The 27,632-nt window shown below is 37.2% G+C and overlaps 1 protein-coding gene across 12 annotated transcripts in view; it reads left to right on the forward strand.

Annotated features, from left to right (window-relative positions):
* Positions 1–27,632, forward strand: part of nfixb (nuclear factor I/Xb) — a 205,071-nt gene that overhangs the window by 45,254 nt on the left and 132,185 nt on the right. The window lies entirely within an intron of this gene.

The raw sequence follows: 27,632 nt of genomic DNA on the forward strand, positions 1-27,632 counted from the left end.
CTTTGGATATGGAGAGTCCTGTCACTTCAAGGGGAAAGAGAGCAGGTTGCATATATTTTGCACTTGGATTTCGAAGCTTTGTCTGATGAATGCGTTTACATTTTGGTTTGCTTACTGGCTGTTAAAATTGAAAATGAAGGCCATTCATGATATTAACTGTAAATTATAAGGGTTATATAAGTTACTTTTCTCGAGTGAACAACTTGAACATGAGGAGTTTTGGGAGTTGTGCGCATTGCGGCATATAGAGGAGCATGTTTTAAACCAATGTCAGATGTAGATGTTGGTCAAGGTCTGAAATTAAATATATTTTATTTCATGTAAATAATTCCTTTCCGTAATAATTCCTAAAGTCCTTTCCGTTTTTATTTTCCTGCCTAAACATTTAAAATACTTTCAAGGCAGCCATTCTAATTGAAAGAAAAATTAAAGAAATGTATTATATATATATATATATTTTTTTTTTTTTACTTTTGAAATTACTTTTTTTAATTGACCACAATGCCACCAAATGACTTTCCTCCTATTTAGTAAAGAAATGTTTCTGGCCATTGAAGGTCATTCTGAATGAGATGCATTTGCTTCATGCCAAAAATCAGGGTCGACATCAAAAATTATAACTAATTATGTACTTGTGTTTTGTATAATTAAAAAGTCTGTGTGTGTGTGAGAGAGAGAGAGATTATCGCATACAGCTGAAGGGCCACACCTGGCTTTTTTAATCCTGGCTGGATGTGCAGCTCACACTCGGGTCATTAACACTTGTGAAGATTTCAAATACTGAATTCAGAAACATTCAACTTTAAAACTAAAAATTCATTTATTGATTTATTTAAATACATAAAGATTTAGGAACTGACCGTTCTATTAACTGGCCAGTCAGCATCAAACATTTTCAGCCAATACCAAATCAAAATCGCCAAAATATGTAGATCAAAATCGAGCCAAGTACCGATTTGGAATTTTTAAAAATGGTTTTAATAGAAGATATTTTTGAAAGCATGATTTGAGAAAAATCTAAATATATAGTTACTTATTTAAGAGCAGAGTGCAAAAATCAATTTTAATCAATACCAGCCAGGTGTAACTTTGATTGGCAGCCATTTTTTATGACCGTTACACATCTTACCACAACCGGATCTGAATTTCACAGAGCTGAGGAGAAACCTTTTCTATCTCGCTTCAGAAAACTTTAATCAGCGGCGAGGAATATCTGTGAATATTCGGCCAAATTAAAATCTTGTCTGAGATGGATGAGGCCGTTCGGCCATGACAGGCTTAACTTTCTCCTCAAACCTGACTTAGTCACTCTAGACTAGAGTCACTCTAGATTCTCCGGTATCGCTCGCTCCCCAGGCCTGGAAAATGAGTTGGAACAGCTGCTGTCGGGATTAAAATCTGATGGAGCCGCAGTCTGAATCAAGACAGTGCTTTGATATTTCAGACTTTAATACTTTCATCATCTTTCACTCTCTGATTCACTCACATGCAACTGTGTCTTTAATCTCGAATTCTTTCTTGTTCGTTCTTATGCTCCTTTTTCCTAATGCTGAAGCTCAAGTGGTTTTATCACAGGATTAGGAATTGTTGCAGGACCACGTTGAAGGGCTGGTTGAATCACACTTACAATTTTTTTTTTTTACATGTTTTTGTGGACATTTTACCATAATAACAGCTTGTTTTATTATGGCAAAAGTCTGCACATCCAACCAAAGTGACAAAAAACTAAAAACGTTTTGGAGAAGCTATGTAAATAAAGATGATAATCAATGTACGCTGGTATTATATTCTGATATAATATATAATATATAATATATATCAGATATAATATATATATATATATATATATATATATATATATATATATATATATATATATATATATAATTTATTATTGTTATTTAATAATAATTATTATTATAATTTATTATTATTTAATATATACTTGCAGCCTTATGCTCAACAAACTGCAACAAACTGCATTATATTATATATAAAAATATAGAGAATTTATTGAAAACAAAACTATTTATATATAACTACATATAAGTGATGTTTCTTGTCACCTTTTCTTTGAAAATTGGTCACATTTTTTATCACGCTTTTGCCTTCTCTATTTCATTTTCAATTATCCTGCTGTTTGAAAATAATTTTTAAAAGTGCACATTTTCTCTAAAACATCTGAATTAATATAAAAAACACTGCATGTTTTATAAGTTTACAAGATTTTGTATATTTTGTCATTTCTTTCAAATAGTTTTGGATCAATAATAACGCTTCGCACCGCATGGCCCTTGGTTAGAAGTGATTTTCACTTATGAATATTGTTTTATTGAAGAATCATCATGTTGCGGTTCGACGATCAAAGATTTTCTTCCTGTTGAAATTGGGAGTACGGGAGCGACTTTTGAAGAGGACAACCAGTTGATCTTACGTTTCACTTCAGAGGGCCGTGACGGTATTGTGCGCTCATGTGATAGGCAGTCTGCTGGTGAAACCGGAGTCTCGCGTTTGGCCAAATGGTGTCCAGTGGCGTTGAGTCGAGCTGGTTTCATGGCACGGAGACGGAGAGAGGGATGGTTACAATGCCAGATGGGCACAGGGACACTCTGTTCCTTTTACTTATTCATTCTCACGGGGCGTAAACCGCGTCCCCTAGCCGACTATCAAAGCTCCTGTTCACCCGCCGTATGGTCAACAATAATAAAACACTACAAACAAAGGCATTCCATAGCGGTGTTTGGAGACTACAGGATCATATCGTATTTATTTCCCTGAGCTGCACTTACACAGAGAGAGACCCCCCCCCCCCCAATTTAGTTTCTCATGACACTCTCTTTGTTACTTATTTGTTTTTTAACTGAATAGTTTTTCATTTTGCCAAACTCCTGTCATTCCAAACACAAAATGAAGAGTTTAGCCGAATGTTTTAGCCGAATGTCTTCTCTTTATTTTTAAACAAATTGAAAGCAAATATGAATGGAGGCTGTCAAAAAAAGGCAAAACCAGCATCAAGTAGCCATCCACTCAAAAAAAGTCTAAATGTTAGATTATGTTTTTGACCTGCATATAAATGAGATCGTTATCAACAGAAACTAATGATGCAGTGCATATTTGTCAACGATTATACATAAATGAAACTGGTTAGAAACAAGCAAGGTGTTTCTATAGTCCCAGAAATGGTCTTAAAGATTTGTGTGAGCATCAAAATTATATTTAAGGCATTATTTGCTGAAAATCTACAAATGCTAATGCAATTTAGGAGCTGTGGTAGAAGGGAACATTTTCAGCAAATACATTTGCATTCGATTGGTTCCTCACACAAATCACATGACTTGGAATAAAGTCCTATGGACTAATGTTAAGGTGCATAGTTGTCATTTTGGCACCTGTGGATATGAACTTTTCCTCATTTGTCTTTCAGAGAAGAAAGAAACTCATGCAGGCTTGAAGGATATGAATGATACCATCCAGTGCTGTAACTAGACAGGGAAACATTCATCATGTTTCTCAGAATAGCAGTCCATGCATATGGGTTTATGACCAATTCTTAAGCTTTCACACATGCTCCAGCATTTTTTGTTTAGTTTACTTCATTTTTAAACACCTGTAAATATGAATGGTCATTAATATATTTGGGATTTTAAGATCATAAATCCAATATAATGGATATATTTAGTAAATGCCCTTTTGCATGATATAGTTTGCTAACAGAGAGTCAAACCCCTTTTTTCAATAAAATCAAGGAAAATTTGATTTTTATTATAATACCCCTATAAGTAGGGTTAGGTATTGTTAGAATTGTAATGCTTCCATTTCTGTTTATGCTTATTGATTCCAATTCTTATCGATTCCTAATTTGGATTCCAATCAACAACTTAGATATCATTCACATTTGTTCAAACTTAAGTCTTATTGCAAAACATTTAATTGTGTCGTGAATAACATGAATACAACTCATGGCTAAAGAACACTTACACAAAGATCTTTTGCCTATATTAAAAAGAATTACAGCATAAACAACTAGCCTAACTAATATCAAGCATTATTAAAGACAAGTAAACACTCAGCAATTAAAAAAGAACAAATAAATAGACCAGTAATTGCACAAATAGATACAACTGAACAAAGATATGATTGAAATAAACTGTGTTTTCTGTTGCGGAAACTGCAATCAAATGTAAAAAAAAAACACTGCACTTCATTAATAAAATATAGATTACAAATATAGTTAGACGTTATTCAGTCTAGAACAGCGAGTTAATTTTCTGTCTTTTTTTGGTAGAGTAAGTTTATTATAGAGACAGCAGCAGGGATATTAGGCTGCTGTCACTTTAAGAGCTGCTCGAGCACAATATATTGTTATACATGCATTTTCTTTCTCAACTTTTTACATTCACTTGAGACAAAACCGACTGTTTACGAGGATAAGTTGACTTTTTTGTGTGTGTATTTGTTTTGTGTGTATTTGTTCATTGCAAAACAACAAACTTCAGTATTCAAAGGGGTTTAAAGTCGTATTAAAATGCACACAAAGAAATCCAATCAAAATTTAAATTTTATAACAGGTATTGCATTCCTGTCCTTAAGTATCCGATTCCAGAATTGGAATCAATTTTCAATTCCCAACTCAGTTTTCTTCACCCTTTTCCACAAAAAGACCCTTCAAAATGAACATGTCAATGTTTATAGATAGACCAACACCGGGGGGGATTCTGCCCTAGTGGACATAATAAATGTGTCAAAGGGCTGTTTTATTCTGCTGTTCACTATATCAGGTGGTGGGAAACACAAAGCCAGCCTGAATCAGATGCTCTTCCATGTTGGCATGGAAGAAGCCGGCCTAGAATAAAGTACCTAGTTTTTTATCTTAAGCTTTAATGCAGAAAGGCCCAAACCAATCGGCTCTCATCTACTATCTGCACAGCTGTCCCAGTATCCGTGGAGAATGGATTCCTACTACCATTGCCATGGGAGTCTCCAGCCAAAAGAATAGGAGGATATCCAGTGTGTGTGTGTGTGTGTGTGTCCTCCTCCCTTCCCCTTCGCTCATGTCACTCCTGGCATGGATTAGGCCTTGGCAGCGGCCTGGCAGTGCCCGTAGCTCCGCTGCGGCTCTGTGCTTGCTGATATGTTGTGCTGTTTCTATGGTAATGGAACACACACTCGAACGCAAATTACATAATTTAGCTCGCATATACATAAGCCGTGAAACGTAGGTTTTTGTACGGTCGGCTAACGGAGCTGATCAAAACCATCTTTGTGAAAACAGAGCAGGCCCCAGTCCTTCAAACAGGAAGAAATGGTTCCCATAGCAGCTGTTTGAGGGCTTGGCATAAAGATGGACCGATAGACATCATAGCAACCATGCATTGTACATCAGTTCCGTTTGCCCTGAACGCATCCCTCAACCATCAGCTTTTCTCTATACTCTTAAAATAATAAATCATTTTTTATTGGCATATGTGGTTCCATCCATGAAACCTTTCCACTGAACAAAAGGTTCTTTATAATGGAAAAAGGTTCTTTAAGTGTCTTATAAACCAAAAATGGTTCTTCTATGGCATCCCTGTGAAACCCCCCTTGTGGAGCCTTCATTATTTGTAAGGGTGTAGGACGGTGTGCTTTTAGGACTCCTCTGTGAGGAGTTTGCTGGATTTATGGGTGGGGATGGTTGCGTCGGATGGCTATGCCAGTGTTGGCAGGGGTTGGGTTCGCGGTGTTGCTAGGCAGATTTTCCGACTCTGGCATTATGCTTCGATGGTTCCATCTCTGTCTGAGCAGATCAGTTTGTCTTTGCTTTACTTTGTTTTTGTTTAAGTGCCACTCCACGACGGGCCTCAGCGGGACCGATCAAACACCCTAGACGTGCAGCATGCCGACATGCTTATTATGAGACGCAGCCAGAGGTCAAGGCCATGCGACCCGGCTGAGGGACGCTATAAAAGCCTGAGGTAGTTCCTAATATAGACCGTGCACACCAGTCGATAAGAGTGGACGGCATGAATATTAGTTATTCGTTTTATTAGTAATTATTAAAAGTTTTTATTTAAAATAAAATTATTGTTTTTGTATACATTTTATGAATGATTATTTATTTATTAAAAATAGTTTTTATATTAAATAATTATGTAATAATTATAACATGTTAAAATTATAAATATTCATTTTTGGGATAATCCATTTAATGTTTTTTTTATTTTTTTTACAAACTTCATAGCTTTAGATTATTTTTCTTTATATTTAAAATATGGATTAAATTGGAAAAAAAGATTATTTATAATAAACAATCTAGCATCAGTGTAGAAAACATCCATCCATCCATCCATCCATCCATCCATCCATCCAATAATTAATAATTAAATAATACATTTTTCCATCCATCCATTTTATCAGTTAATCCATCCAGTCATTCCTTAAATATGTTTGATCATCAGTTGTTCCATATATCCAATCATTCCATCCATCCATCCGTCCATCCATCCATCCATCCATCCATCCATCCATCCATCCATCCATCCATCCATCCATCCATCCATCCATCCATCCATCCATTTATCGAGTTGTTCCTTACATATGTTCGATCCATCATCCAGTTGTTCCATCCATCCATCCATCCATCCATCCATCCATCCATCCATCCATCCATCCATCCATCCATCCATCCATCCATCCATCCATCCATCATCCATCCATCCATTTATCGAGTTGTTCCTTACATATGTTCGATCCATCATCCAGTTGTTCCATCCATCCATCCATCCATCCATCCATCCATCCATCCATCCATCCATCCATCCATCCATCCATCCATCTATCCATCCATCATCTATCCATCCATCCATCCATCCATCCATCCAGTTGTTCCTTACATATGTTCAATCCATCATCCAGTCATTCCATATATCCATCCATCCATCCATCCATCCATCCATCCATTCCTTACATATGTTCGGTCCATCCATCCAGTTGTTCCTTACATGTTCCATCCATCCATCCATCCATCCATCCATCCATCCATCCATCCATCCATCCATCCATCCATCCATCCATCTTTGTCAACTCTTTGACTTTGTCAACCCCATATTCAAAGCATCTTGACAAACTTTTCTTTTTAAACTAACTTTTGTACTTAGTAAATACTGTTATATGATTTTTGTTTTGAAATCTGATGATTTTATTTCTAATTACAATGAATATGAATTGCAATTCTGCATCCTGTTTGCTACTTCGATTCAAATTCCAGAATTGAAGTTTCAAATTCGTCTCTGTAAAACTGATATTGAAGGCATTCTCATTTCAGTTCTAAATTATGCACTACTCTAGTTGACAAATCTCTACTGTTGCACAGTATGTTTCTCTTCATTTCCTTCTTTTACTTTGAATCTCTGTCAATTAACGACGCAAATTTAAAACACTCTACCCTCATGCATAATGCATTTGGACTCAAACACACGTACACACCTTCGCACCTGCACACACTTAAGCGCATGAGACGCAGGTGTGAATTCTTTACTCCTCCGTCAATCCGGTGGCAACTGCACATATCACGGGCGGCTCCGACACAGCGCATGCGGGATAGAGCTGCCACGTGTGCCAGATCCTCGCATGACTCTTAACCCATATGGCCTCCACAACCTCTGACAGTCAACATGCATCACATTAGCACATTTCCTCTGAACCTGGCCACGCCCACAGACGCACACATGTGTTTCACCTTGCAGCTGTGATTGACTGCTTATTGTTTAGATTAAGGAATATGATTGGCCGGAGATGATTTGATTTCCTGAAGAGTTCCAGATTTCTTTTTTATACTGTGAATAAGAAAAAAATCACAAACGAGATATTGTTTGTATCCCAACTGTTTCTCCTAGACAACAAAATTATATAATTGAAGAACATTGACCTGAGCAGTGTCTTCGTCCTGCGCTTTTTGCCTATGATTCATTGCAGCACATTAATCCAAATCTTAATCTTTCATCAAAATGCAATAACTTGCTCTTCAATCAACTGGTATGCAATTCTAACTCTTAATTCATCATTCAATCTTTTCCCAGTGGACGAAATCAAATCCTGTCTTCCATGTTTTCTTGTTGAAGGAAGAAAAATGAGTTGCGAATGGCATTTCATATCAAGAGTCAATGGCTTTTTTATGTTTTCTGCTTCTCTCCAAGAATAAGACTAATCTCACACTGGCTTTTTGTAGAGTTTTAGAAGAGATCTCAACAATGTCTCAAAGATTTGGCAAGTTACTAAAGTTTGCAATCAAAATCTTTTGGATATTAATATTTATATAGACCAGAACATCACAACACGGGGAGGGGTGTAGAATCGCAGAAAACCATAGAAACACAAATTTCACAAATAAATAATTAATTTTTATTTTTCTCAAATATGCTATTTGCATTAATGTCATGGCTCTGCACTATAAAATGTATTGTCAACAATTGTCTCACTTGTGTCTGTATAATAGATTTAAAAAAACGTCAGCGTGCCAGGCACATGGTCTAAAAGGATTGAATCTAGTCTCTTAATGAGTCATGGGTGTGTTTTGGGCGTAACGTCGAATAAACCGGTCAGAGTCTCATCTCCCATTCCCTTTAAAAGCCAGTTGCGCTTGCACGGATTTGTTATTTACATGGCGGAATTTGCGTGCGGAAAGACTGAGCACTTTTTCAGGGAGGAATTATTTTATTTTTAATATTTAAAGATGTTTGTGTGCTGCTGCTGCCCTGTGTGTTTATTAAGCAGAGTGTACGCTTGTTTTGCATCTGCCTATAGGCGCTTATTACTAATGTGGCCTTTAAATAACACAGAAAATACTACAAAACTCAGGATTTAGACTTTAAAGGCCCTATCATACACTCGGCGCAATGTGACGCCAGGCCAGTTGCTATTTTAAGTAACTGAAAATAACTACGCCATTGAATTTAGGTTTTTGTTGGTCAATGGCGCAGTCGTTTTCAAAACTATCCAAACATGAATGAATGTGTTTTGTTGAGGAGAGGTTTGCTGGTTCCTCAAAATAGCAACACGCCAACAATGCGCCTGAACACACCTCCTTTTCAGACCAGCACGCATGTGGGCAAACAGATGTGCGTAAGTGCATTTGCTATTTAAACAACGTGCTGCTGGACGTGAAAATGATAACTGTGTCAGGCTGAAACTAGCAAAAAAAAAAAAAAAGTGTATCGTGCATGATAAAGTCTAAATCATGAGAAATTGCGTCGGAAAACTTGAGTTGGAAATGTGCAATTATGAGAAACTTTTCTAAAAAAAATTTTTTTAAATCAATGTGAGCAATAACGTTGCAATTGAAAGAATTAAATTCTAAATCATGAGAAATTATGTAATAAATGTAATAAATCTCATTAAAAAAATTGTGTGAGAAGTAGTCACAATAAAGTTACAATTGTTAGAAATAAAGTTGCTTTTCTAAAAAATAAAATCTCTGTGACATAGTTTTAGAAAATAGTTTTAGCAGTGAGTCTGTGACCTCTGATGAGCCAAAGTCATAAACTCTCATCTCAGATAAGTTTATTGAGCCCGAAAAAATCATTACCTAAAACAAAAATGGCTTCACGCGCATTTCACCCTGAGGTATTTCTCCAGCGTGTGAGAGCGGCCGAGAGTGAGCGTCTCATGAGTTAACCGTGCAGCCAGAGACAGTTTTCCTGTCTTGGGGGTTGGTGGGTGTGGAGGTGCGAGAGGAAAACGGCATCTTTTTTTCTCTCTCTTTTTTCTTTTTGCATAGTCTGTCAAAACTCGCTAAATCGCTGCGCAGCAACCCGAAAGATCTGCATGCAAATGTTTGAGAATTGCATGAAAACCAAAAGCAGCAGCGAGGAAAGACAGCAGATCGTAAACAACCGTGTGTGGAGTGTTACTCCCGGCCACATGGCATGTTTAGCCAACCAGTCCTGCAAGGAATCGCTGCCTGTTGCTGGCGGGAACAAAGCGCGGCAGCTCTCGTCGCCTGTCTCTGAGCGAGCAGGAAGTTGGCCAACCTCCAGTGGTGGAAAATCTATACACGGTTGCATAATATAGCATATCTTTACCTCGCATGAACCCTGAGGAGGCCCGGCAGCTGTGAGCAAACAGTGCGCGAGCGAGCAAGGGAGGGTGTGTGTGTGTGTGTGGACAGGATTCCTGTGAGCGTCTGCTGGCAATGGTTGCAGGCCACAGGCTTTTTCTGACAGGCTCTATGTAGGGTAGAATAAATGCAATGAAAGTTGCCGCCCTGCACCACTATGACATTGTGCGGCTCTACCAAACAGTTAATCATCCGTCACAAGTTTTAAAGAAGGATGTTATAACCGAAATACCTGGCACTCAAGTTATGCTGTAATTTTTGGGTAGGCCTACTAGTTTCAGTTTTCACTTACATTGAATATGATGTCCATTAGGTTTAAAGGACCAGCATGATCTTTTTACTTGTATTAAACGAAGGTCCCTCCGTTAAAACACATGCATGAATTCTACATATTCAAAATGAAAGAAATTATGTTTTTATTTAACAAGGTTCGGGAGGAGCTTGTTCAGATAATTGACACAGGTGGAGAGTACTCAACTATCAACAAAAGAAGTGTGTATATATACACAGCTGTCTTGCCTCCATTTTGCTGACAGTTTTTCAGCATCCCTCCACCACCCCTTCTCCACATTTTGCTCGTTTTAGTTCCAAATCACTACTTACATACAGGGGGGTACTCTGGGTTCGGGCCGAAGTCCGAGCTCGAAGCCCTCCCCCCGGACAGCACGCCAAATACGCATTTAAATTTACTCTCTACAAATTATATGTAATGGGTCCTGCACACTGTGGGATTTTTCAAAATCCTTTGCGAATGTCCCTTGTCAGACTGTACGAACATGATCGCCATGTCACACTGTAAGATCTCAGTTGACATTAATGTCAGACTGCACGATAGTGAAGGCGCGCTAAAAACGGACGCGCGCAAGAAAACTCACCCGGAGTTTTATATCATCAATGAATGACGCGCTCGGTGACAGTGAGCTGCATTACACGCGGGACTGAAATGGAGGCTACAAAGAAATCTCCAGCTCTCGTTTTGGTAATAGTTTGTCTTGAAAAACGGAGATATTTGACTGTCGTCGTAGGAGAAGTCACACTGCAGGATTGGGTGCCAAATCTTCTGACACTGCTAGAATTTCGTCTGAGGTAAAATTTGATCGCAGCGCTCATTAATTGGCTGCCGGTGAACATGTCAAACTAACGACCAAAGACGTCAGATTTTAGCCGAGGATCAGAGGAATCTTTTAGGATTTGCTAAATTTGTCCCAAACGGCCAAATTGTGGCCAAAATCGCACAGTGTGCACCCGGCTTAAGTGTGAACTTGTGAACTGGCTCATTTTGAAAATCATGAGTGTGAATTTGAAGTGAATTGGCCACACCTCACAGGAAGTTAGGGGAGTGGCAAGAATAGGAATTTAAATAAATTGTAATTCAAAGACATTCAATATATGTGATGCATTTATTCATTTACATTCACATATTGAACGAGTAAACAAGCCATTCACTCCATGTGCAGTACACATTATTTTTTATTTTTTTTAATTGGACCATTTTGTATAATTGGGGGGGGGGGGGGGGGGGGTAATCCCCCTCAATGTCGATGATGTTTACGGCACTGTATTACTCTGTACCCACATTGGACCAGTGGTTTGGAAAATGGTTGAATGGGTGATTTAGCTGCAAGCACCATCTTCTGCTCAGATGCAGGAATTAATTTGGCACAGTGCATTATGGGTATTCTAAAGCCGTTAAGTGTACATCAGTTGTACGCTCACTATTGCGGTGCTTAATGGGATTGAATGAGTGCGGTCTATAATGTCCACTATGGTTTCAGACACCGCTAAACATGATTATCCCCTCAAATAGTTTAAGTTCGAGTTCAATTTATTTAGCTAATTTAGCTCGCGACATTCCCTGGAATCTGACAGTAGAAGAAGGCGCTTTACGCGAGTGCCATTTAGCACCCCTTGTGGCAGCACTGAGAATGCGCAGTGCACTAGAGTTGTGATCTTTTGTGTGACACATTTCCGAATGCAAAATGAAATTGCGTTCACATAGCTAGTAGTGATTGTGTTTGTGTACGTATTGTTATATGTAATTCACAAAAAAGTACAAACAGACTTTATAGCTTTGTGCACATTTAATGACCTGCGCAGGGACAGATTAATTTAATGTCCCTCTACATATCATCTGGAATAGGATCTGGACTGAGCTCAAGTTAGCTCATGATATCACATTTGTGGCTCCCTATTGGTGATGGAGTGTGTGTTAGACTAATCATGGCTCCACGCTTCAAACAGGTCAGGTAAAAACGCTCTGTTCCCTATCCGACCGTTTCACTCAAAGATAACCAGATGTCCAGCTGTTTTTATTCCTGTTTTGGTTAATCTCTTTAAGAACAATGTCTTTTTCATATGATCGTACTCCCGTAGTTTAGTGGCATTTCTCCCATTTTGTCTTAAAATTGTAATAGGAAAAGACTGTAGGGAACCAACAGTAACCTCACCTTGGTTTACCCGTCCTCCCGGCGGGCTTTGGCCATTTTCAAGAGAAGTATAAACGGAATACAAATCATGCGGCAGCATAATGCAGGATGACATTTACCATGTGCCGTGACTTACACAAACAAAGAGAAGACGCACTGTCCAAGAAAAGTTCCATATCTCCTTCCTTACATTCACTTGTGTTTGCTTTCATATGTCATTTTTTTATTTTCATACTAAAGTTAGAACGGCATTGGCTGAAGCTCCGGGAGTCTCGCAGAAGCCAGGAAGTCATTTGGACTCTTTCGCTTGGGTCCTGTGGCCAAGTGTGCGGTTGAATTAACCCCAAGACGATGTATAAAAATGATCCCAGAGCTGCAAACATCAGACATTTTAGGATTTTTAGGGTTACCGTATCCTTGTCTGACCTGAACTCAGAGATTGTTATTTGAACTGGGTGTTTTTCTTTAAATATGTAGGCTAGCTAGTATTAAACTGTGTATGAGCAACTTGTCCTGCGCCATCTGTGATCCAAACATGAATGAATGTGTTTTGTTGTGAAGAGGTTTGCTGGTTCTTTGTTTGGATGTTTAAATTTCACTTGGTAATTTAAAAAGTAGGTTAAAAAAAAGTAAATGACATTGAAAGAGCGACTGAGCCATATCTGAAGACATGTATGGGTTTGTTTGACTTGGGTTGGTAAGCTTGCAACCATCTTGAACATTCTGGCATCTATCCTAGCAATGCTATAGCAACCACCCAGAACACTGTAGCAACCTCCTAGCAACCATCCAGACCATTCTAGCATCTGCCTAGCCAACCATTTAGAACATTTTACAACCAACAAGAACACTCTGGCATCTACATAGCAATGGCATAGTAACCACATAAAACACTTTAGCAAACCATTCAGAACATTCTAGCATTTACATTGCAATGCTGTAGTAATAACTCATTGTAGAACAATTTAGCAACCACCTAGCAATGCCTTAGCAACCATTTAGAACAATTTACAACCTCCTAGTTTTTGCATCTGCCTAGCAATGCCGTAGTAACACCTAGAACAATTTAGCAACCACCTAGCAATGCCCCTATAGCAAAATTTTAGGACATTTCACAACCACCCATTTTTAGCATCTGCCTAGCAACGTCATAGTAACATCACAAAACAATTTAGCAACCACTTAGCGATGCCCTAGCAGCCATTTAGAACATTTTAGCAACCACCTAGAATATTCTAACATCTGCTTGGCAACGCCATAGTAACAAGTTAACAACCCAGAACACTTCAATCAGCTAGCTGCTAGAACATTAGCTGACACCATAGTGAACACCATGATAACCACCCAATTACTTTAGCAACCACCTAGAAACCACACAAAACATTCTATCAGCTATCTAGCAATACCATAGTAACTACCCAGAACACTTAGAAACCACCTATAAACAACATATAACATTGTATCTGCTACCGAACAACGCCATAGCAACCACCCAGAGCCTTTAGCAACCACCTACAACATTCTTACAACTATCAATGCCACAGTGACCATGCAGAATACTTTAGAAACAAACTAGCAACGTCCTAGCAACCATTCAGAACATTTTAGCATCCACCTAGCAACATAGAAACTTCCTAGCAACCCCACAGAATCCCCTAGCAAATGCAAAAGACCCACAGGACTCAAGCATCATGTAAACAGCTTATGCATGAGCATCCCGCACACATTTCTTCAGAAAATGTAAAAAGTCTAGTTTGCGTGTACTGCTTTCTCAGTATTCACTGGGCTCTTTCTCTGGCTCTATCTTTGCACGACGCTCTCCACCCAGATGCAGACAGCCTGACGTAGCTCTGATAAATACATGTGGAATAGGAGCCATATGTGAAAGCAGAGGAACGCAAAGGGCCCAGAAAACAGGCCGTTTACACAGAGCCAGTTGGAAACCACAAGTAAGAGATCAAGTGCAGCTACAAGCATGCATGAAAATCCAACCGCTTTTTAATCGAAAGTGCCGCCTGAAGAATCTCCAATGCTGTTTGCCTATCAGCAACTTTGTATATGCAAAAGAATAAAACCTGCTCAGGTCAAACAACTTTATAGTTCACCCGTTGGTGTTGGTTTTGAGTGTTGGTTTCCCACTAATGAGACGCAGCCTGTAGCGTCCGCTTAAACGCTGCATGTTTACTTTGCTCGTAACATGAGAAGTTTATGTACAATGTTGTTGCTTGATACAGGAGTATCGCTTTTGGCATTGATCTGTAAAGTATACAAATACATCATAAGCATAATACACCAGTTAGGGGCACTTTACAGTGTTTGAAGACCAACATCTTCCTTTTATAAGATCTTAGTGAAGTAAGCGGCACGACTGAAATAACGGCCAAACAAATGAGATGCCTTCGGTCTTAAAATACGTTTGTTGTGAGAATGGCATGTCGCTGGTACAATCCATCCACTGTAAAAACAATGGTGCGGTTGTGCTCTGTAACCCAATTACGCCCCTCTAGAGTGAGAGGGAGAGAGAGAGAGAGAGACTCTGTTACCAAGTCTTGATCCATGGGGCTTTATTCATTTCACTCTTTCGGTATTGCCCTCCAAACTTGAGATTTAAATTAGGCTGATTAAAAAAATGTTAAAAAATGAAACGGCGATAATGACAATTATTTTAATGTAAAAATATCTGGTAACAAACATGCATTTTTTCATTTATCTTTTATAAACTATATACATTTTTAGGAAGTATATGAATTATAATTAAGATTTTATATTAATTAATATTTATACTAATTTAAATATCCTTTTAAATTAATCCTTATTAACGTTATTTAGTCAAGAGCAGTGAGTGATTTTTATTTCTACTTTGTTGTTTGATTTACATTAAAAACACAGACAGCAGCAGAAATATTAGGCTGCTATCACTTTAAGAACAAATGCACAGACCTTATATACTGATACACATGCATTTACTTTCTCAATTGTTTACGTTCATTTAAGACATAACCCACTATATTTGATAGGATACTCACTAATTTGTGTTAATGTGTCCGCTCAAGTGCAAGGAGACGAGAAAGAGAGCTCAGGCTAAAAGCTATGTAACTGAATACAGGCCACAACCTTTGAAATGTGGTTAGATTTAATCCATCTGTGGTTATTTTGTTTTATCCAACCTTCCAACTCCTGATTTAATGCATCAGATAAGCATTGTGAGTTCTCACGTTTGCTGGTTCCTTTGTTTTGTTTACCTCCCACCGCTGTCTGTCGTCAGTCTGCTGGTTTCCTGGAGAGGTGAAGTTGCTGTATCTTTATTAATTCAACTGGAGGAAGTTTCGACAGGAAATGGGGAAAGGGATGTGGGCAGTCATATTTACCGATAGGAAGAGAGTGTTTAAGCTGAACCGCTCTACTGAAATCTCTCACTTCAGTCTGACCTCAGCATTTACACTTTTCTCTTTTGGTGTTAGACCGTTATAGAGGGTGGGGAAACTATTCATTTTTATTACTTTAGAAAGTACTAACATAAGTTACTATGTGCTTTATTATATTGTACTCTTGTTAAGACAGACAGACTATATATTACTGACTACTGTTATTGTTAACTAAAACTAGAACTATTCTATATTACTTGAAATAAAGCTGAAATTAATATATATATATATATATATATATATATATATATATATATATATATATATATATATATATATATATATATATATATATATATATATATATATATATATATATATATATATATATATATTAGATGGAAAAAACTTAATGTGCCTAGGCAGTTAACAGAAATAATGGCATTGGAATTACTAAAATAGATATAAATGACAACTTTTTTATATAAAAATGACAAAAGAACATAATAGAATAAAAAAATACAACAATTAAAAATAATAATACATATTATAGTATACAAATAATAGTGCGATTAATCGCAAATAACATAAAAGTTTGTAAATATATATATGTGTGTTTGTGCATATATATGTGTATATATACATGCACACACAGACAAAATATTAATACATATTATAATAGTATTCAAACAACAATGTTGTAAAATTGATTAATCACAATTAATCGCATCTAACATAAAAGTTTGTAAATATAAAGTACCGTATAATGTGTGTGTGTGTGTGTGTGTGTGTGTGTGTGTGTGTGTGTGTGTGTGTGTGTGTGTGTGTGTGCATATATAGATGTGTATGTATACATGCACACACACACACAAAATATTAATAAATATTATAATAGTATTCAAACAATAATCCTGGAAAATCGATAAATCACAATTAATCGCATCTAACATAAAAGTTTGTAAATATAAAGTACCGTATAATGTGTGTGTGTGTGTGTGTGTGTGTGTGTGTGTGTGTGTGTGTGTGTGTGTGTGTGTGTGTGTGTGTGTGTGCATATAGATGTGTATATGCACAAACACACACAAAATATTAATAAATATTATAATAGTATTCAAACAATAATGCTGGAAAATCTATTAATCTCAATTAATCACATCTAACACAAAAGTGTGTAAATATATAATATACATGTGTGTATATGTGTATATATTGGATGCATGCACACTTACACACACACTTATATGTTAGGTGTGATTAATCGCGATTAATCGTTTAACAGCACTTAATATTTCTAAAATAACTCAAGTTAATGTAAGTTAATTCCACAAAACTTTTTTTAGCATCTGACCAGAGGGGAGGGTTCAGTACACAGTTTGAAAGTCTTTTTTTCCAGGTTTGAAGGCATTAGTGGCACAGAATGTGTGCTTGATATTTAAAACACAAAAACAGATTTCGACATGGTTTGTTCAGGTTATGTGTTCTCTTCATAATTAGTGAATTTTTAAAGGGACAGGAAGATGTGGCATCATGCACAGATAAAGAAGGTGTTAAACAGAGACAACACAGACTGCTTAAAATGACAGAGTGCCGCAGACCTAGCAGAAAGGAGACAGTAGGGGTTGTGATTTGGGGATGGCAGTAAAGCATTTGCATAAAGGGCAGGGCAAAGTGCCCGGCAGTGGAAAGGGTTGGCAACACGCCTCGCAGACTGGCAGAGGGGCGACTGAAGAGAGAAAAATAGTAGAGAGAGAAAGAGCGAGGAGGGGAGGGGGATTTAGTCAATAGTGCATCCCTTGTTCTGCGAGAGGAGGGCCCGGTTTGTTGGCAGCGGCGATGGGGAATCTCTTGTTTGTGTGCTAGATTGCCCCTTTATTTCTTTGATTGCGAAGCGTTCAACACTCGGCAACTGTAGTGCCTGTGTGAATTTGCGTGTGTGTGTGTGTTTTCAGGGGCATCTGTTCTTGTTTCAGAGTCCCACATCGTGCTTCTAAACTGTGTCAGGGTGTGCTTTAAGTTTTCGCCTGCTCTCATTTAAATTCATTTCGCCGCGACCACGGCAATCAATTTATCGACGTATTCAGCCTAATACGTGATGCTAAAGCTATTAAAACCGGGTCTCTGGGTAATCTCCTTCATTCTAGGTTCTTCATGGGCACAGCTTTGGCATGGCCACTAATCCATTTGCATGCAACATCCTTCTGCCAACCAATCAGAGGGTTTTAATCAAGGCACAGACCCGTGCCTTCGGCTTGACTCGCAGAGCCGGAACGCTGCAGAGCCGGCGCAGCTGGATGATGTCATAGATCCGGCCTTCAAGGTGACGGGCAGCACAGATTTCATGTGCTGCTTGCCATTTTTGCTTTTCTTTTTTTGATATTTAAGTACAAATATGTGCACACGCACACGCACACGCGCACACACACACACACAGAGGGAGAGAGAGAGAGAGAGAGAGAGAGAGAGAGAGAGCGAGAGAGAGAGAGCGAGAGAGCGAGAGAGCGAGAGAGAGAGAGAGAGAGAGAGAGAGAGAGATTTAAAATAATTGTGCTAACTTTTTTTTTAGAATTCAGAAGAACAGCTTTTATTTGAAATAACAGTTTTTGTAACATTATAAGTGTCTTGTCAATTTTGATCAATTTAATGTGCCCTTGCTGAATAAAAGTATTAATTTCTTTCTAAACAAGAAAATATTACTGACCCCAAATAATTGAAAGATCTCTTTGACATGTAATAATTTTTGACACAAATAATTATTCTGTCAGTCAATCACAGGTTCATATTCCACAATCTTTGCATATTCGTATGTGAAAAATATTGGCTAATTTGAATATAGAGAGTTTATTTAATGTCTTTTACCATTCTTAAATATATTTTGAAGAGAACTAACAACATTGAAGCCCATTAACTTTCAATGTAGGGACAAAAAATACTGAGACATTGCTCAAAATATCTCCTTTTATGTTCCACAAAAAATCCGAAAACTGACTTTTCTCTACCATATAGTTGGTGAAAATCAGTGTGGGACAAGAGTATGTCCAAATTCACAGTACTCATAATTAAAAGAGTATAGGCAAAAAGTACCCTACTACTGTCGAGAATCTAAAGTGTGCATACGATGGATTTGTGAATGGCAGTAAGTAACCCAACTGACTCTAGTAGGTCACATGATAATGACAACATGGCAAATACAGATATGTCTATCACACTCATACTAAACACATTGATACTATATATAACATAGTTTTTAGTGGTCACAAAGTAAATACTTATTCAAAATGTATGCCTACTCGATTTTCCGGCGAACTGTCCCTTTAAATACACTGCAGAAAGAGACGTCTGCCGACTCCGTCTGGGCCTGGTTATCAAAAGCAAAGATATGCAGGACTAATGATGTTTCCGAAGGTTTCCTGTGTTCTCCGTCATGCTCTGTTAGCAGCGCTAAGCCTCAGTTTGATTCTCAACGCACATGAAATCAGCGCTGTGGCGGTCGTGTGCATCGGGCCGTGCAGATAACTCTGCGGTATGTCGAAATCGGACACAAGTTAAGTAGGCTCAAGATTTTTGATAATGCCCTAACAATGCAATTGGATGATCAAAAGATTTTGGCCACCAGAGATTTTTTGTTTTGTTTTGTTGCCATGATCTTACATTTATTGTAGCAGTAGTAAAGTATTTTCCCATTAATTTATTTTAATAATTTAGCCTTTTTTTGGAGTTAATATTGATACATTGAAATGTTTTATTTTAAAGTCAGCATGTAACAGAAGTTGCAAAGGTCCATTCTTTTGATTTTAGCCGAATGAAATGGCTTCTCAAATAGGAAAAAAGTAAAACCAGTACTTGATCTTGTCTCTGGAGAATTGATTGGATGGTTGTGGTTTGCTATTGGTGGGTCTCATGTAAGTGACAGGATGTCCCGCCCTCATGCCAGTAATGACATCATCAGTGAAGGGAGCTGCTACAGAGGAAGTTATTTTGATGATCTATCTATCTATCTATCTATCTATCTATCTATCTATCTATCTATCTATCTATCTGTCTATCTGTCTATCTATCTATCTATCTATCTATCTATCTATCTATCTATCTATCTATCTATCTATCTATCTGTCTGTCTGTCTGTCTGTCTGTCTGTCTGTCTTTCCGTACGTCCGTCCGTCCATTTGTCCATAAATATTCCATCCATCCATCCATCCATCCATCCATCCATCCATCCATCCATCCGTCCATCCGTCCATAAATATTCCATCCATCTATCTTTTCGTCCATCCATCCATAAATATTCCATCCATCCATCCATCCATCCATCCATCCATCCATAAATATTCCATCCATCCATCTATCCATCTATCTTTTCGTCCATCCGTCCATAAATATTCCTTCCATCCATCCATCCATCCATCCATCCATCCATCCATCCATCCATCCATCCATCCGTCCATAAATATTCCATCCATCTATCTTTTCGTCCATCCATCCATAAATATTCCTTCCATCCATCCATCCATCCATCCATCCATCCATCCATCCATCCATAAATATTCCATCCATCCATCTATCCATCTATCTTTTCGTCCATCCGTCCATAAATATTCCTTCCATCCATCCATCCATCCATCCATCCATCCATCCATCCATCCATCCATCCATCCATCCATCCATCCATCCATCCATCCATCCATCCATCCATCCATCCATCCATCCATCCATCCATCCATCCATCCATCCATCCATCCATCGCCTAAAATATGTAGTTATTATATTATTTTGCTGCATTTGGCAATTGAACTTGTGACCTTGGCATTGCTAGTGCTAGTCTCTGCCATTAGAGCTATACAGGAACATCATTTCCAGCCAGCGTGACAATCCATCATCCATCATCCCTGTTGAAATCTCTTGCCTCTGGCTTTTTTGTTTGTTTTCGCTAAACTACCTCTTTTGCTACAACACCTACTCAAGGAATTATGCAGTAATGATTTTCATCAGCGAGCCATCATCATTTACATTGTGTTTAGTGCAATTAAGCGTCTCCTGACAGCCGAGCGGAAGCGAAAAAGCATGTGCGTGTGTGACATCACAGTTTCAACACAGTATGTTTGAAGGGACTCATTCTGTAGATTTAATGCCATCTCTATTTCTCCTCTCTTTAAAATGTACTTGCACCTAGTCGAGTTTCAACGGCACCGCTGCTGGTGCAAATCCACCGTATAGCGCAGCACACCTTAACCATTTCCTCTTATTAGTCCCAGGGAATGTGTTGACAAATGAGCTGATGAATTCGGGGTTGATGTTTCGCAGGCCTTACCCCTGAACTGCGGTTCTTCCCAGAGTGCCGTGGTTCCGTGCAGCTCTTGAGCTTCAGTCTCTCAGGGCCCTCTGGGATACATATGCCTCTCCTCTCTCTCCGCTCCCACAAATTGCTTGCAGATTTTTCACACATAGTAATGTGCTGGTTTGTAAACTGGGGTAATTGCAAACACCACCGAACAGCTTCAGCTATCGTCATGCATCACTAGCTAGCCACGATCTGTACGGGCCTGGGTGAGTCCTCACACCCAACGCAGTTTATGGTGGTACGATAAAAGGACGTTTGCCTTCATGCTTTTAGCAAATTGGGGTTGCATATACAGAAAAGAAAGAAGTGTGTGTTTTGACACTATTTGTGTGTGCAAATTGATCTGACATACAGTTTAACTGGTAGTAAGGACATTTTGTTAAAGTTATTCTTGAACCGAGAAGATAAAATCTACAGCAACATGATGGACATATGGGGGTAAATGGGATACAGAGTCACTGGGGCTAGTTGTCACACTCAGTTCACACATATTTCTGAGTGTAGATTTATTTTTGATTGGCAATTTCTGTAGACATGTACTACCACACTAAAAGTGTGAGGGAAGATTTTTTAATTGTTTTTGAAAGATGTTTCATCTGCTCACCCAGGATGCATTTATTTGATCCAAAAATTCAATAAAAGCAGTAATATTATGAAATATTAGTACAATTTAAATATTTAAAGATATATTAGTACAATTTAATTTATTCCTGTGATCAAAGCTGAATTTTCAGCATCATTACCCCAGTCTTTAATGTCACATGATCCTTCAGAAATCATTCTGATATGATAACTTGAGAAACATTTCTTATTAATGTTGAAAACAGTTGTGCTGCTTCATATTTTTATGGAAACCATGTTTTTTTCAGGAATCTTTGATAAATATAAAGTTCAAAAGAACAGCATTTATTTGAAATATAAATATTTGCAACATTATAAACTGTCACTTTTGATTTATTTAATGTCTAAATTAATAAAAGTAATACTTTTCTTTCAAAATAAAATTCAACCATTTTTAAGACACTGAGTAATAATAATTTATTACTTGAGACTTAAAAAAGGGCTAAACTTTTTTTAGGAGAACTTATGACTTTTAATTATTAAATCTATTAGTATTTTATCAGTTTTTTTTAAGATCTTAACACTTTGAGATTTGTTCCAAATGTAAAGTGCAATACAAATAAAATGTTTAATTATTATTTGTAAATGGTTAATTATTATTAACCACCACTAATGTGCAGCATCCACCTGGATGATCCGACGGCAGCCATATTGCGGCAAAATACCAACCACACACACAAGTTTATTGGTGGAGAGGAGACAGACTATAGGGTCATTTGTTATAATGGGAATCTGCCAATTAATAGTCACTATATAAAGGCCTTAATTTCATATTAAAACAATCATGAAGCACAAAATTATTAATGAAATGGCAATAAAACAGCAAAATAAGTGGTTTTATATTGTATTTAATTCTAAAATTCTATCACATAAACCACACAACTATTATGTAAATGTGACAACCAGCTCTGACATTTATGAAAAATATTCTTGCATTGAAAACACAGTTACATCCTTCAGTTAAAATCTTATTTAATGCAAGCCAAAAATATTACTTTAAATTTACAATACATTTTTTTCTCATTTTAGATTTTAGTTTTAAACTAGGTGTTTGAACCAAACATGCAAACTCAACAACTTGCGCCCATATTTCAAAGCCACTGCTTGTGTTTTCAATTGCTGATAAATCTGCAGGTGTGTCTCTGATTGCGTTGATCACAGTTGATGTCACTCGTCTGCAAGAGCTCAGCTTTTACTGCGTCTGACTCATCTTAGACTCTTTTAGAACTCAAAACAGACTTGTAGAGAGAGAGGAGGGGCAGATCACGCACACACACACACACACACACACACACACGCACGCACACACACACACACACACACACCTCTAACCTTATGCTTTACACACCTTCACACACGGCCCATGTCTCTGAGGTGTGAGGTTATACATGTGTGTGTGTGGTTGTGAGTGTGAGTGTGTCCAGTGTCTGACACAATAGACGACCGCGTATGTGTGTGTGGGTCAGCCGGCATGGTTTTGTCCACGCTGGCATGTCCTCTTGATAGCGCGTGTTAGCACATGATTCTCCACGGCCTCCACCTCCCTCAACGTCTGTCATGTTGGTATTTATCACATTTTTACACTGTCTCTCACTGTCTGATTCGAGGCCTGCCTCCTTACCCTTTAAAAAAGGATTCAAACAGTCTCTTTGTCTCTACTTTTCTTTGATTGTCTTAGTGTCTTTCACGTATAAGAGACAGAATCTGCCATCACGTCTGTCTTCATTATGCTGTTTCAGGGTCACGCTGGGTCACACCCACAGGGAGGGTCACGGACGCACAGCGGGCAAAACCAACAAAACCCAAAATCCTTCTCATTAAACCTGCATGGTTTCCCCAATGGTCCACACACCAGAAAACGAATAAAAAGACACTATATGGACCACAAACAATATCAAACATATTGTTGAACAACGCATGATTATTCAGTCATCTTAAGAAAAAGAAAAAATTATATTTGTAATAATTAATAATGATTTAATATGTTCTTCAAAACCTTTTGTGTTTTTAATTGTAGCAAGCATTTTAATTAAAGACAAAAAGGTGCAAATATTCCACCTCCACCACGGTTTTCTTTTTCATTTCAAAACATTTTAATTTGTGATCATCTTTCAGGTTCCAGCCTTATTCTCCTAATTTAGCTTGGGTATTTACTAATAATAATAATAATAATACTTGTTATTATTATTATTATTATTATTGTAGTAGTAGTAGTAGTAGTAGGCTAGAAGTAATAGCTAGTATTATCATCAAAGAATAGCCTATCATATAATGATGATAATGATGATAATAATACCCTTAATAATAATAATTATTATGACTATTGTTATTGCTAGCATTTTAGAGGAAATATATTTCCTAGAAGACATGGTCATTTCCAAGTATTTGAAGACATTAATGGTTCTGATACATTAGTCTATAGATATATCTATAATTCACAATAAGCTTTGTTTTCACTAGCTGAATTGTCTCTAAAAATAGGTATATTTATGACAAAACAATGCCATGCTTTAATAATATCCAGTGGCTATTTTAAAAAGCATTTGCCATAAATATCACTGCTGTGCTGGCAATGAAAAGCGAAGGAAATGGATTGAAACGGGTGTGTTTTTATTCCTCCGGGTTTGGGATCTCATAAAATGATCTTATTTGCTGCACGGATATTGATATTAGCCTACTTTCTTATATTTCGATTAAATCTGTTTCGTATCAATATGATAGTATCTTATTTGAGCTAGACTAATCACTCGAGTTGTTAGGAGTTATTTTTAAAGCGCTGGACTGTAATTTAATTCGTCTTTCTTGAAGGAGCCTCAGAATAATTTTCTCTTTTCCTCTAAATTACCTGGCGAATGCGCATGGGTTCGACTTCACTATATGTATCTAGTAACCGAATATAATATAATATAATACAATAATTTAAAATGTTTTAACAAAAAGAATCCGAAAAGAATCACCAGGAAATATCATCCCTGTTCAAAGGCAACCGCGCGCGCTCTCGTGTTTGATTGAATTTCCAGTCAAATATCTGAGAATCTTTTGTGGATTCTTGAAAAGGAGTGGTTCTGTTTTATGCTTCCAGTGTTTATCTTTTTTTTTCATGTTTTTTTTTTTTTTTTCCTTTATTGTTGCGCCAGCTCAGTAAAACTAGGGTAGGCTAATGATCACATTTGATTTATAGCCTACTGCAACTTGGCCAATTTGACTGCAAGTTCTCAGTTTAAATGCTGTATTCTTATATTGTTATATAGCTCAAATATCTTAACAAAATAGTTAATTTAGGTAATAATAAGGTAAATAAGGCGAGTGTAAAGTTTTTAAATTAAGAAAAGTTTTATAGGCCTTATAAAAAAATCTTTCCACCACTGCTAATTTATTTATCGCAGCTTGTCATTTTATTAACTGTGTGACTTCAATCTATGCCAGGAAAATGTATTTGACTAATATAGAACTGCCAATAAGTTGTGCTATTTTTGTAGTGTAGCCTAGCTTAGTCTATATTATTCATAAGTGCGTGCTTGGATGATCAAGTAGCCCAATTTTCGTTGGCCAAACGGATTTTTTCCTGGATTGATTGGAAGGTGCTTGGGTGTGTTTTCGTTATTATTAATTGATTTTACCGTCAGTGACAAACTAACACAAATGATTCTTTGGCGCCTGACAGCAAACACTCTTTCCAGCTCGTTCATTTCCATCCGACTGCTGGCACACACTTGAGGGATGATGTCTTCTCTCTTTTAAGCATTAATATTGTAGGAACAGGCGAAGGGGAAAAATAACATAGCGATTATTTTTAATTGAGCTGGCAGAAATCTCAATTTGTGGTCAAAATGGCGGATGTCACGCGCAGGTATGTATCACGCGCAGTTGATGTAACTTGACAAAACGCTATAAACAAAGTCACTAAACGTTGCTACTAATTGTTAAAAGTATCTCAGGATTTAGCTGACCTGTTTGAGCAGCAACACGCTTCGTGGTGTGATCTTAGGTGAGGAACTAGGCCATATTTGTGTTTTCTTTTTTTGGTGACAGGACAGACGTGATGAATTGTAATGCGTTATTAATAGGCTATATATATATATATATATATATATATATATATATATATATATATATATATATATATATATATATATATATATAAACATTTAACCCTTCAGTTGGCTTGCTAGTTAAGTTTTTGTTGAAAATCTTTCTTTATAGGCTATGTCCGAAAAGCTAGCCTAATTGAAAACGATGACAGGCCCAGACGCCATGACAGGTTTAACGGAAACCTCAATAGCTAAATAAAATGCACCAATGTTCAATTAATAGCTTTATTTATAATGATAACAATAACAACGAACAGTTCTTCTGCCAAGTGTTCATTAGCCTAATAACTATAGGTGTTTACGGTTGACAAGCAACCCAGCGCATTAAGCCTAGCACTGTCAATTATTAACGGAATATTTGGACAAATTTGAAGACAATAGAAATGTTTTTGCGTGTGCGTAAAGTCCTTGATTTTTTCTTTTTAAGTGTTTCTGACGGGAATTACATATTACTGGCATGTCTTGCACCTCATTTTTAGAGCTAATCGTGGAAGAAATGAACTAGCCTAATGTAGGCCTATATTATTGATTTCTGATATTTTACTAGATACTCAAGCAAAGGAAATATCATTTGATAAATCTCCATCTAGTTTTTGTGTAGTGATGAAAAAAGCAAAAAGTCTCTCAACTCAGTCTACCCTAGCTGTTTATCTAATCCATACATTTATTATAACAAAAATAGTAGGCTATAACAGTTAAATTTAAATAATATTTAGTTTTTTTTATTTATTAATATGCCTACTATTTAAAATTGTGATTAAACAAAGTATTTTAAAAAAAAGTAATACTATATTATTGATTTGTAAAATGCTTTATTTTGGCCTATTCTCGGATGCAGCTATTTGTATAAAATAAGTGATTGTGCTTTAGGCAAGTGAATTTTCAAATGCACATGTTGATCAGGACCTAATTATCTCATACCCGCACTGGTAGGAAGCCATTAAGGGCTGTGTTTCAAACAGAGAAGGGATTGTTTGAAATAAAGGTGCTGCTTTTATTGAATCAAATGCATTCATAAACAAATTCTGCTCTCCTCTGGTTGTGTGCTTCAATTAGCATCTTATTAGAGACCTCAAGCAGGTGTTGGTTTTGACACATAGGCTCAGATTTGAAAGAGGAAACACTAATGAAGAGTTTTACTGCGGTGGGAGAGCGTTATCACCATGCATCCGTCCAATGAGGTTTCCTTGGTCTCTCGTTTAAGAGATATTTGCATATGTTTGCTAATCCAGCATTTCAAATCAATTTCCTTGTCTTGTCTTGTTTTTGTTTAGTTTTTTTTGTTGCTTTTTTGTTTTGTGGGAAGAGTGGCATCCAAGCAGTCATTCAGTGATTTTTGTTTTTTTAAGTTTTTTTTAGAAAGTCAACCAGACTTGATCAGCAGCTCCGTCTATGTCTCGTTTAGGGTTCAGATCTGGACGTCTCCTGGAATCTCTGCTCTGCTTTATGCTGTAAGCAGCTGTTGTTTTATAGGCCTGTTCTTTTTGATTGCATGATTAAAGTATTCCCAAAACTCGGATAGAAGATTATGATTACATGTGGAAAATAAAACGCAGTATTTGCTCTCACAGGTAAATCAATCATGACATTTGATTTCTGACGCATGTTAAACTTTGATTTGCATGGGAAAACCTCGCTGATCCCTTGGAGTGATCTGTTGTCGTACTCATTAAACATTTCTAAAGATGGCTGAAAATTCTG

Source organism: Pseudorasbora parva, chromosome 2 (assembly GCF_024679245.1).
Source record: "Pseudorasbora parva isolate DD20220531a chromosome 2, ASM2467924v1, whole genome shotgun sequence".
NCBI classification, from domain to species: Eukaryota; Metazoa; Chordata; class Actinopteri; order Cypriniformes; family Gobionidae; genus Pseudorasbora; species Pseudorasbora parva.